Below are 13,665 nucleotides of genomic sequence, written 5' to 3' on the forward strand. Positions count from 1 at the left end.
TAAGAGCTCTTTGATGCTCTGTTTAGTCAGTACATAAGTACCTCAAATTGTTGTTGAATGTACATAGAGTAACAATTAACAATGAGCAAATAAACAAGTCGGGATATGATATCATCAGAGTGCCAGGAAATGACCCAAAAGCTCGATGTTCTAGCATTAAGTGTTTTCTGAGAGGAAATCAGCTTCTACCCCACGTGGCCATTGTTATGGGTGAGAATCTGGATTTTGTTTGCTCTTGATTACACAGAGGAAGAAAGAAAAAAAAATGCTGTCCTGGTGAGAAGCAAGCGCTGAGATGGTTTTCCTCAGTAAAAATCAATGTGAAGTCTTACTCCCAGCCTAGAAGAGGGTGAGGAAGTAGGGGAAAGGATGTTTAGCCCATCAATATCAGTAAAGTGCCCCTCTTTTTCCCTGACGGATACCCTTTTTCTGGTTTTACAGCTTAGAGAGCTCAGTTCTAGCCAAGGGCTCTAGTGTTACTGCCCACACTTATGAATGGACCTATTGTAATAATGGCCATTTGTCTATATTAATTAAGTAATCTTTAAAGCAGCCCTAATAATTTGATACATTTGTCACCATCCCTGTTTGAGACTCAGAAAAGTGAAACACTTTGCCAAAGATCCTATAGATGGGTAGGAGCAGCTAGGATCTGAATACTCATCTGTCCTGGTCTGAAGCCGACATCTTAACCATTTAACCCTTTGCTGTGTGCTATCTACTCCCTCATATGCAAAGCTGCTATGCCTGACCCATGGATATATTTATTTTTTTAAGTTATTAAGGATGAGATTTCTCCATCCCCTAGCCTAGTGATGTAAGTGTGTGAAAGGTCTGTATGCTCTAGGATAACACAGATTGGGCCCAGCCACAGAACAAAACCGGTGATGTGTTTCTTTTACATTGACATTGACACACCTCATCAGCTGACCAGAGGCCACAATACTCAAGCTATTGACTATAGACTAGGATTATAAACTGTACTAGAGTTATAGACTCTTTTTAATTTATTAAAACTCATCATACTAATAATCATATTTCGTTGGTTGGGGTCACCTGTGGAGAGGAAGAACATGGCACACCTCCATCCCTTTATATCCTGGGATCCCAAAGATCATTCTCTCAGCCTACTGATGGCCAGTCTGGTTTTCCGTATCCCACAGTACATATCCCAGGGGCATGGAAATACTCTCATGTACCTCCCTCCCACACAGAATGCCTACCTGGTACTCTTCCTTTTGACCCCCAACCACTGACCACCATAATATTCTCTTCCCTCCTCCTCTCCCTTTCCCTGCTCTTCTCTCCCTCTCTCTCTTCCTCATTCCATTCCCAGAATAAGATTTAGCATCAAGGATGCTTTTCATCATCAAAGATGAGTTTCTTCAAGTTTGGAATCATTCACCCCCATATCCCAGCAGCAAGTAGTGTGTCTACTAGTTGGAGGGATGGGTCAGTGGGTAGATGCAGCCTTGGGCCATTTTGCTTTCAAGACTCATCAAAGTCATTGAGCTTAATAACCAAATAATCATTTTGATATGTTTTTCTCCTCCCTCACATTACTTAGTCATATAATTTTGAGTGTGATTCTATGGAGAATGGGGTAGTTGAACATGCTTTCTTTTTTTAAGATTTTATTTATTCATGAGAGACACAGAGAGAGAGAGAGGCAGAGACATGGGCAGAGGGAAAAGCAGGCTCCCTGAGGGGAGCCCAATGCAGGACTCGATCCCAGGACCCTGAGATCCTGACTTGAGCCAAAGGCAGATGCTCGACCACTGAGCAACCCAGGTGCCCCCTTGAACATGCTTTTAATGTTGAAATTTAATTCTCTCTTTCCTCCCTTCCATTCTTTCTCCCTCCATCCCTTCCTTCCTTCCTTCTTTCCAAATATCCTTTAGATGAGAAAAGAAAAAAAAAGAAAGAACTTCATTGAGACTTTAAATGGTCCATATCTGATTGAGTGACTCACAAGAGGTGAAATGCAGGTAGTTTCAAATGTCTTCTCAGAGTGACTCCATGTTATATAAGGCAAGAACACTGGGCTGGACATCAGGAGCCCTGGGTTTGGCCCTAGTCTTCACTTTCATATTTCAGAATTCTGGGCAAATCACTGATCTCTTTGTACCTAGTTTTGTCATCTATAAGTAGGGAAGTTTAGTCTAGTAAGTGATTTGAGGATTAGGAGCCCTCAAATATTCATGGAGGTGCCTTGGGATCTGTCCCAAGAGGGGTGTTTTGATAGAAATGGGGGAGATTGTATAGAACAGTCAGGACTAATCCCCCTGCCCCCACCCCAACTTCAACCAGAATTAATGTTCTTGTTAAACTGTTTTTAACTCTATCATTCTTTTGAGCTTCTGCTAAAAGATCTATTCCAAAAAAGGTAGAAAACTACTGGACCAGATTATCTTTAAGGTGCTTTTGGCATATCTGATTTCAATATATAAATCATCTGTTTATGATCTTCATTTACAGAAAGAATGGAAACTTTCTTTTTCTCATGTGCTTGTTGCTCTAAGAACAAATTTCTTATCACAAGAATAATCTCCCATTCATCCTGCTTCCTACCTGGCTCAATATAGCACAAAATGCACAAGCTAAATCCGCTATCCCCTTGTGAATATCTTCTATTTAAACACGTCTATCAATGGTGGGCTTAAGAAAGAAATATATGTTTTCACAGTTGCCACACAGGGCCAACTGTTGTGGTAAGGGTGACCACGTAGGACACCTTTGTGCTCTTGAGCTGTCCTCTGTTAGATGAGAAGTCATAAGCCATAATCAAAGCAAAGCCTGGGTTGCTCATTCACTTTGAAAGAGACATCCTTATGATCCTGCTAACATTTCCTGTGTTATATTAATAATGTGTTTTGGGAAGGTGTTATTTGGTTTGTTTTCTGGACAAGTTGGATGAGTCTCTCTCTGTTTTAGCCACAGCCCTTTGTAGGGTTTTTTTTTTTCCTGCTGTCCCATGACAGACGACTTAATGGGTTGCTGAAAATATCCAGGCTGCTTCTGGCTCTAGAGGTAGCTCAGCTCAACAATGGAAGGCATTTAGCAGAGCCTCATGTTTTAGAGCAGGAAAGACTTGAGAGGGCATGTCATCTGGTATTTTTCAAGATGCTTTGTAATTTTTTCAGCAGCATACTTTTTCCCCCCTAAAACAAATCTGATGCAAAACCTCAATTTATGAAACAGATAAAAGGAGAGAGAGAGAGAGATGAGAATTTTACCAAATTGCACTCCCCCCTTGCTGTTCTCCCTCACACATGCTCAGCAACACCTGAGCATCACCGGGAGTGTTTTGAGTCCTAGAAGTGATTATAGTAACTTAATTGCATAGTCCTCCACTGAACCTGTCTTTTCTGTTAGTCAGGAAAATGAGACACTTTCCTCGGAGTTTTAATGACTTGCCTGAGACCCCACAGCTAGTGATGTCAGTACCAGATTGCAAGGTTTCTGATTCTAGTTTACTATCCCCCTTCCATCCATCCCCACCCCTACCTCTAATTTACCATGCCACCTCAGCTTTAACACTCGAAAAGAGGACAAAAAATTCTGTACCAGGCAGTGTGGTTGATATGTGTATACCTGTCTTTAATTCTCAGAGCAACTTCATAGGGAGGGCAACATTAGTATTATCTTCTTATAGATGGGGGATATGGACAAAGAGAGGTTAGGGAACTTGTCCAGTGAAATTCAGCCAGAAGTGGCTGAACTTGAATCGAAAGCTAGTTTTATCTGATTTCTTTTCTTTTTTTAAAGTTTTATCTGATTTCAAAAGCTGTTCCTGTTATACCCCAGGATAAACACTGCAAACTAATGTTTGTCCTGAATAAAGCCATGTCTTAACACGACAAGCTCAGGTAATAAAGCCTGACTCATATTTCATGAGATTCTTTGTAGCTTTTCTTAAATAACTACTGTAGACTGCCCTTCTGCAAAGTTTCTGTTATGAGCACCTTGGAGAATGTGTCCCCAAACCTCAGCCAACAACACCCGTTCTTTTAGGGACCATTCCCTGTCACTCCAACCACACCCCATCCAGAAACTAGGGCTTCTAGAGCCATGATTTAAAAAAAAAAAAAAAGATTTTATTTATTTATTTATTCATGAAAGACACAGAAAGGCAGAGGGAGAAGCAGGCTTCCTGTGGGGAGCCTGATGCGGGGCTCAATCCCTGGACCCCGGGGTCATGACCTGAGCCAAAGGCAGATGCTCAACCACTGAGTCACCCAGATGCCTCTAGAGCCATGATTTTAGTGTTTGAATCATCAGGTCTTGAGTGGACCACAGTAGGAATGAGGACCAAGAGAGAATCAACATGTAAAATCAAGAGGCTTACTCGCTATATGGATTGAACAATGAAAAGAAAATGAAAGATAGAAATGGAGAGGCATCCAGTGAGGCATCCATCTTGGTTCTATGTCTGTCCTTCAGTTCAGTGAGACACTCTTCTAACTACATAATATCGTCCACCTTTCCTTTCTTAAGCTTTGGTTTCTGTTACTTGCAAACAAACCGGTCCTACTTAATATATCATCATATCCAGTGATCTGAAGTTTCTTCAGGTGAGTTCAGACTACCTTCCTGTTGTAGGCATGCTTATTGTTTGTACAAACTGTACAAGGCTACCATTATTAGAGGCCTCAGCAATGAGCTATTTTATTACTCTTTGTTTACACAGAAACAAGGAACTCTGTAAAGTCCCTTTTTACACAGGTACACTATCCAGAGAAAGCCAATCTCTTCTGGCCCTATTGACTTTATCTCCTAGACTTCTCCCCACTGGACAGAAAATCTCAAGTATATGTGTCTGAAATAAATTAAGCTGGAATGTAAATCTCAATTAAGTGGAATGAAGTGCTGTATATTTCACCAACAGATTAATTTGAGAAACAAAATCTAAGCTATCATAGTTTCCAAATGGAAATAGCCCAGATTTTCATCAATAATAGAATAAATTATGATATTATATAGTCCTAGCATATTGAATAGCAACCAAAAGTGAAATACTGCATAGAAACAAAAAGTATGGGCAGCCTGGGTGGCTCAGCGGTTTAGCGCCACCTTCAGCCCAGGGCCTGATCCTGGAGACTCGGATCGAGTCCCACATTAGGCTCCCTGCATGGAACCTGCTTCTCCCTCTGCCTGTGTCTCTGCCTCTCTCTCTCTCTCTCTCTCTCTCTCTTTCTCTCTCATGAATAAATAAATAGAATCTTCAAAAAAATAAAATAAATAAAAATAAAATAAAATCAACATTTTTAAAACTAGAGGGGATCTAGGAAAGAGTATCTAGTTCAATTGTCAGATGTTTTACAGAATAAGAAACCGGGCCAAAGAAGTGAAATGATATGCCATAAATTTTACAGCTTATAATTGAGCCAAGATTGGTGTTTAGATCTCTTAGCTATGTTAACAAAGATATTCCAAATAAACCTTTTAAAGAATAATATGCTAAAATCAATTCACTCTGAAGTGTACTTTTGTATTAAGAACAAAAGGTTTGTAAAATAAATAAATAATGTGAACAATACTATCAGTGTTGACATAGAGACAATATGATAGCATTTGTAAAGATAAAATCCGTCTGTGACACATTTCATGAAATAGCCATCTGGTTTAGTTTCTAAGAATTTTGGCAAAATTACACATTGCTAGAAATCGCATTCCCCAGCTAATATTTGAAATATTATTATATCATATTGATGATGATAATGTCAGAGGTGATGATAATGTCAATGATGACAGCAATACAATCTTACATGTGGGTAAGGCATTAGTTTTCTAATTTGTGAAATTAGTTTCCTAATCACTGCTATGACAAATTACCACAAACTTGATGGCTTAAACCAACACAGATTCATTATCTTAACAGTTTTGGAGGTCAGAAGTCCAAAATGGGTCTCACAGGGCTAACATCAGTGTTTCTTCTAGCGGCTCTAAGGGAGAATCCATTTCTTTGCCATTTCTAGCTTTCGGAGGCTGTCTGCCTTCCTTGGCTCAAGTCCCCTTGGGTATTCAAGGCCAGCAATAGCCAGTTGAATCTTTTTTAGTACCGTATCACACTTAAACTGACTTTTCTACCTCCTTCCAAATTTAAAGAATGTTTGTGATTATATTGGGCCCAGTTAATCCAGGATAATCTCTTTGTTTCAAGGTCAGTTGATTACTGACTTTTATTTTATTTTAAAGATTTTATTTATTTATTTATTTATTTGTTTGTTTATTTATTTATTTATTTGAGACAGAGAGAGAGGCAGAGATATAGGCAGAGGGAGAAGCAGGCTCCTTGCAGGAGTCCAATGCAGGACTCAATCCCAGGACCCACGAATCACGCCCTGAGCTGAAGGCAGATACTCAACCACTGAGCCACCTGGGCATCCCTGATTACTGATTTTAAATCCGTCTGCAACCTTAATTATCCCTTCAACATGTTCTGGGGACTGGGACATGAACATCTTTGAGGACCATTACTCTGTCTATAATAGGATTGTATTTATGCATTTTTCAAAATAGTGTTCCGTATGTATATATATTTCATATCTGAAAGCAGTGAAACACCTGGAACAAAGTCATTCTGTTCTGGGTATGATTCTCATTTTGCCAAGGGGAAAAAAAAAAAAAAACAGAGAAGTGACATAAATTGTCTACATTTCTGCAGCTGGTTGAGGCAGAGTCAAGTCCTACAAACCGGATTTCCAAACCCACTGCCTGTGTCCTCCAAACCCACTCTTGGTTTCTCCAAGCTCCATAACCTATTGAGACCCAGCTGTGGTGGGCAGTTTGAAACACATGAGTTGTGGAGGACTGGCGTTGCTGCATGACTACCTGCTACGTGGATGGACACATTTTTGCAGAGAGCTGCATTCTCCATTAAATCTACACACAGTTGCTACTCATCTGTAAGGCTTAACATTTGCCTCCTTCTCTCCTATGTTTAACCCTTATCCTGGTTCATGTGCCTGTCACAAAGCAATATTTCTCTGGTTCTAAGAGAACTTCAGTCCTTTCAGATTTGTTCCAGGTACTTGGGGAGGGGGAGACCCAGGTCAGTGATGAAATTAAGTGACAGCCACAATTGACAGGACCTGAGGGCATGCTCTGTGGGTGAGAAGTCCAGACAGCTGTGGTCAGGGAGGAAGACCTCATCATAAGCATTTTGGCTTTTAGATATGCTGTGCCCCTCCACAGAAACAGGTCCCCCTGACCCCCCACCACCAGTTCATTGCCCTCAGTCATGGCATCCCCCCAAACAGCCTCTAAAATGGCCAAAGAAGGGGAAGCAGATGGTACAGCACAAACGGCACAGGTTCTGTGCTCTCCCAGGGATAAATAGAAAAGAGGTGTTCTTGACCCTTCTCTTGGCTTGAGATCTGCTCATGGAGGTTCCTCAGTCTCTTACAGAGACTCATGTGGCCCACTTCTCATGTTCCTCCATAGGCCAGAATTCCCAGCTGAGCTCTACCTAGGAGCAAACGGGGACTTCTGGCTCAACACACAAAAGCACAGCCCAGAACACTTAGCTTGGTGCAAGCCTGGCTTTGTCTGCCACTCTTTGTGTATCACTCTCCCGTTAGGTTTCCTCACAGTATTCACCCCTCCATGTTTATGAGGATAACAAAGCTAAGACTACAGCACCAGTCTTGTATAGCCTGGCTAGAGGTGATTGCTGTTCATGAATGTGCTCTGTGCCTCAGTCTGTCATCCCAGCTGTGTGTGGGGCAGAAGAAGCTTTGCAGTATTGTTACAGAGCTAAAGCAGACGCTTTCATACTTTAGGGTTTTGTCAGCCTGAAGTAATTTTCTCTTAGTAATAAATAAATCATTTCACCCATAACTCTGAGAAATAAATATTAGGGCTGTGAGTGAAATAAACTGTGGAAGAGAATTAATGTTATAAATAAAAATAATAGAATCTTGCATGTTTTACCATTTGTCAAGCTCTTTCACATATATTATCCACTTAATCAAGAAATGTTTACTGGTGGGATCCAGTGGTGAAGATAGGCCAGGAAGTGAGGTTTACACACTTCTGGAATTGTATGGTGGGATGGCTGAGGAGAGAACCTATAATCTTGCATATCAGAGTGTGCCTCCACCACCACGCTGTGTTCCATTCACAGTGTGTGTAATAACAAACAACTCTGAGGCAGGGAGGGTATACTACCTCCATCTCAAGGATGAGAAAACTGAAGGGCAGAGTGGTGAAGAGCCTTGCCAAAGCCCCACAGATTGACATGTTAGATCTGCCTTAAATCCCAGTGATCCTTGGTTTGTTGTCAAGGACAGTGTTTGGCCCATAGGAAGCACTCTATAATCATGAATAGCTTCTAAGTGCTCAGTCAGTGCCACCTGCTATTACAATTGTTAGTGTAGCATGAGAAGGATGGCAAAACTCATTTGAGCATCTGAACTAATCAGAGGCCACTGAAGGAACATTCTGCTCTGGAGCATTTGCATTCTAACTGAAAACTGTAAAAGCAAAAACAAAGTGTTTATATTTTCTAGCTGGTTGTGAAAAGAGAAATAATGATCGTAACAGATTAGTTACGATATTTTAAAGTTTGCATATTGGCAGATATTTTTTCCCGTGAAATAAATTTAATTAATACTTATTTGTAACCTTTCAAGTAACATACGCTCATTTTACTGAAATAAATACATTTGTGGGATTTTTGTTGCAAATGAATTTAAAAATTGGAAAAAACATTTTTTTAAGTTTTAAAAATGTTACAATTTGTGCTTAATAATTTTATGTTGCACTAAATTGAATCTTTTCATGTGGTGATTTTTTAAAATGTCTATCAATAATACCCCCAAATATTAATTTTGACACCTTGATTTATAGGTAATCGATTTTCATTGCTTCTCGGCCTTTTGGCTAAGATCAAGTGTAGTATAGGTAATTGATCTCTAATAATTTCATATTAGCTCACTTAATTTCAATAAATAAATGCTCCCAACATTCATTCTGTGTTTAAGTTATAAAATTAAGCTGGAAAAATAATAAAACCCTTGCTAGTATATGCCCTCAACTGGTCAAACCTGTACATATCTGAGTCATAACAAATCTGTTTTAAGGATATAATGAACACTAGTGATCCACCCTCTGTAAGAAAACATCTAACTCTGTGGAGTCCAGAGTTAGTCTTGATTCAAAATCCAGACATTCTGGAGCCTATAATTCATCCTAAGTAGGTGCCCTCTCTGTGCCTGGATCATGGAATAGATTGCTCCAGAAGATTGCCATATCTCAGGAGACAAGTCTTTTCAGGAGCCCTCGACGATTAGGCTAAGTTATTTGGGAAAACTAGACTCTGTATTTATTTTTACAAGCCAGATGCCTACACACAGCGAATTCTTTTACAAAAATATAAAAGGGGTTATGGAAAAAAAGAAAGGCTCAGGATCATAGATGAAACTATGAGAGTATCTTACAGTTATATGGATAGAAATTCTTTATCTTTACCTTCTACGATGGCTCTGAGAAAAAGTTTACTGCTCTGAATGCAATGCTCTCAATGTAAATTGAGTTTTTAACTTACACCTTTACAATAAAGACCTGAAAAGTGAGAGTTCAAAGGACTCTGTACCTGAGGGCATGGAGAGGGCAACTGCCACAGAGTAGAAAACAGGGAGCTCTGCTCACCACGATCCTGTCTCATTCGTAAGGATTCTTCAGGAGGCCTTAATTAGGCTGTCTTGACAAACACTAAGTAATGACCAGATGTGAACATGTGAAATTGATTAAGAGAGGGGACGTTAACTAATTACACTCAATAACCCATCACGTGCTGCTGGCATGGGGAAGAGGTGGAGGTGGTCATGGTACCAATTCCTGACCAAGATTGGCCATGAGACTTTCATGTGATCCACAAATATTTACTGAACACTTACTACAAGCCAGCTACTGTTTTAGGAGATAAGGATCTACAGTGAGAAAAATAGGGAGAGATTCTGATCTATCTCTTATAGAGCTTACGTTGTTGAGGGGAAACTCAGTGATGCCAGGAAGGAATGATTGCTTAAGAAGAAATAGAAAGCAGAACAAGAGGAAATGAAATGCTATGGTAGAGGGCTGCTACCTTACTCAGTTTAGTTAAGGGAGACCTTTCTGATACAGTGACCTTTGAGCAAAAGCTTGAATGAAGTGAGGGAGTCTATCTGAGAGACATGTGTTCCAGACAAAGGGGACAGTCAGTGTGAAAGCTTCTTGACAGAAGTGTGCTTGGCATAATCCAGAAATAGCAAAGAATCTTAGAAGCTGAGGACAGCTTTAAGATCAACTGTGAGGGACGCCTGGGTGGCTCAGCAGTTGAGTGTCTGCCTTTGGCTCAGGATGTGATCTCCAAGTCCCAGATCAAGTCCCACGTCGGGCTCCCTGCATGGAGCCTGCTTTTCCCTCTGCCTGTGCCTCTCTCTCTCCCTTTCATGAATAAATAAATAAAATCTTTAAAAAAAAAAAAAAAGATCAACTGTGATCTCCTCTTTAACTCGCTGGAATCCTCTGTGTGCTTGATAGTTATTGGCCACCTGTTAAGAGCTGGTGCGCGTCAATAACCATAGCACCTCTGTGTTTGGGCAATGAGGAAGAGAAGGCCTTGCTCTCCAGAAGTACAGAGTAGGGCTAGGGAGGGGCCTGAGAAGGATGGGAGACTGAGGCATAAACAACTAACTACTACAAGTAGCAGAACCCTGCCCTCCACATTTCTCCTGTTTGTTTTAACAGCTCTACTATAGCAGCACGACAAGAAGGAGTGTGAAAAGTGTAGAATCAGATCTGTTTGTTCAATTTTTACATTTCAGATGATTAAGTGAAATGTTAAATGGAACCAAATCTATATTCCTGTCAGTGTGAGGCAGAGAAGGAAAATAAACTCCAGCTCCTGGTGTAGACAGGGAAGAGTGAGGCAAGCAAACCTGGCTCCTCACCCCGTCTCTGTTCTTGTCACCAAGAGCAGGCCCTCGGAGGCCCCCAGAGCTTACATGGGACATGTCCAGAGAGGGAGGTCAGAGCAACCCCACGAACCCTAAATGCTCAAGGACCCATTGTTGGGTCCCATACCTGCACATTCATTTAGCTCTCTTTTATTACACATCCACTGTGAGACAGCACTGTGCTGATGTCGTAAGTGCTATGATGGGGGCATGAACAAAAGCCTCTGGTGTCCAGAGAGGGTCTCCCAAATGTCATTAAAAAAGCTTCCTAAAGAAGGCAACATGTATCTCAAAGCCAGGCAAGCAGGATTTAATTGACTTTGTTTTATTGTGTGTTGTTGTTGCTTTACAGTTTGCTCATTGTTCATTTGCCAAAATCATTCAGAGCCAAGGTCTAGAACAGGATTTCTCGACCTTGACACCACTGACATTTAGAGCCAGATAATTTTTGTAGAGGACTGTCTTGTGCATTGAAGGATGTTTAGTAATATCTCTGGCTTCTACTCACTAGATGCCAGTAGCTCTTTAGCCCCTAGTTGCAACAAACCCCAAAAATGTCTCCAGACATTGCCAGATGTCTCCAGTGGTACAAACTTGCCTCCTATTGAGAACCACTGGTCAAAAGAAGTCCCAGTCCAGGCCTGATGCTACTTAAAATCTCCAAGTATATAAGAATGAAGCTCTTCTGATGAACAGCTGGTCTTGTATTCCACGGAAGCTTGAACAATGGAAAATAGGCTAACAGGGCAGCAGGAAGATGTTAGGTTAACCATATAAAAGAATTTCCTGCTTAAAAAGTTAGTAAGAATGTAGAAAATCTCAACACAGCAGTTATAAAATATCCTCCGCTTTAGATGTGTGAGTGAAGCAAATCCTCATTAACCTGCCTTTTTTTTTTTTTTTTTTTTTTTTTTAAGATTTTGTTTTCAAGTAATCACTACACTAAAAGTGGAGCTCGACCTTACAACCCCAGGATCAAGAGTTGCATACTCCACTGACTGGGCCAGCAGGAACCCTCCTGCTTATTAAAAGGGAAAGTTAGTGTTTTTGTTTTCTTTGGGTAAATATTCAGCAGTGGTATAACTGGATCATATCATATTTCTATTTTTTTATTTTTTATTTTTTTCTTTATTTATTTATGATAGTCACACACAGAGAGAGAGAGAGGCAGAGACACAGGCAGAGGGAGAAGCAGGCTCCATGCACCGGGAGCCCGACGTGGGATTCGATCCCGGGTCTCCAGGATCGCGCCCTCGGCCAAAGGCAGGCGCCAAACCACTGTGCCACCCAGGGATCCCCTCATATTTCTATTTTTAATTTTGGGTGGAACTTCCATACTGTTTTCCACAGTGGACAACCAACTTAACATTCCTACAAGCAGTGTACACAGATTCCTTTTTCTCCACATCCTTGCCAAAACTTGTTTATTTCTTTTCTTTTTGGTTTAGCCATTTGAACAGGTATGAGGTAATATCTCACTGTTTTGTTTTGCATTTCCCTAATGATAAGTGATATTGAACATCTTTTTATGTGTCTGTTGGTTATCTGTATGTCTTCTTTGGACAAATGTCTGCTCATGTTTTCTGCCCATTTTTAAGTGGGATTATTAGGAGTTTTTTTGTATTGAGTTGTTGAAGTTCTTTATATATTTAGATATTAATCCCTTATCGGATATGTCATTTGCAAATATCTTCTCCCATTCCATAGGTTGCCTTGTCATTTTGTTGATGATTTCCTTCACTTGTATAAAAGCTTTCTATTTTGATGTAGTCCCAATAGTTTATTTTTGCTTTGGTTTCCCTTGCCTCAGCAGACATATCTAGAAAAGTGTTTCTATAGCCAATGTAAGAGACATTTTGCTTATGTTTTCATCTAGGGGTTTTCTGGTTTCAGGTCTCACAGGTCTTTAATCTGTCTTGAGGTTTTTTTTGTGTCTGTCATATAAGAAAGTGGTCCAATTTCATTCAAACACTATTTCAAAAAGATACCTGTACCCTTATGTTTATAGCAGCACTATTTACAATAACCAAGATATGGAAATAACTCATGTCCATCAGTAAATGAATAGATAAAGAAGATGTGGTATCTTTGTACAATGGAATATTACTCAGCCATAAAAAATGAGATCTGCCATTTGTAACAACATGAATAGACGTAGTGGCATAATGCTATATGAAATGAGTCAGAGAAAGACAAAAATCAGTATTTCAATCATATGTGAAATTTAATAAATTAAAAAAATGGACAAAGAAAAAAAGACCAAAAAACAACTCTTAAATATAGAGAACAAACTGATGATTGCCAGGGTAAATAGGTGAAATAGATAAAGGGGATTAAGAAGTACAAGCTTTCAGTTACAAAACAAATAATTTTTGGCAATGAAAATACAGCATAAGGATATAGTCAATAAGATGGTAATAATGTTCACCACAACACATCATGGTGAACACTAAGTAATATAGAATTGTTGAATCAGGGACGCCTAGGTGGCTCAGTGGTTGAGCGCCTGCCTTTGGCTCAGGATGTGATCCTGGGTACAGGGATCGGGTCCCACATCAGGCTCCCTGCAAAGAGCCTGCTTCTCCCTCTGCCTGTGTCTCTACCTCTCTCTGGGCCTCTCATGAATAAAGAAATGAAATCTTAAAAAAAAAAAAAATCTTTAAAAAAAAAAAGAAAAAAAGAATTGTTGAATCATATTGTACACTGAAACTAATATAACATT

General features: G+C 40.0%; 1 protein-coding gene and 1 pseudogene across 6 annotated transcripts in view; both read left to right on the forward strand.

Moving 5' to 3' along the window:
* ROR1 (receptor tyrosine kinase like orphan receptor 1) overlaps positions 1-13,665 on the forward strand; it is a 475,484-nt gene that overhangs the window by 386,871 nt on the left and 74,948 nt on the right. The gene's annotated exons all lie outside the window — the stretch shown is intronic.
* On the forward strand, positions 8,867-8,946 carry LOC140631309 (U2 spliceosomal RNA; annotated as a pseudogene).

This window comes from Canis lupus, chromosome 3, assembly GCF_048164855.1.
Source record: "Canis lupus baileyi chromosome 3, mCanLup2.hap1, whole genome shotgun sequence".
NCBI lineage: Eukaryota > Metazoa > Chordata > Mammalia > Carnivora > Canidae > Canis > Canis lupus.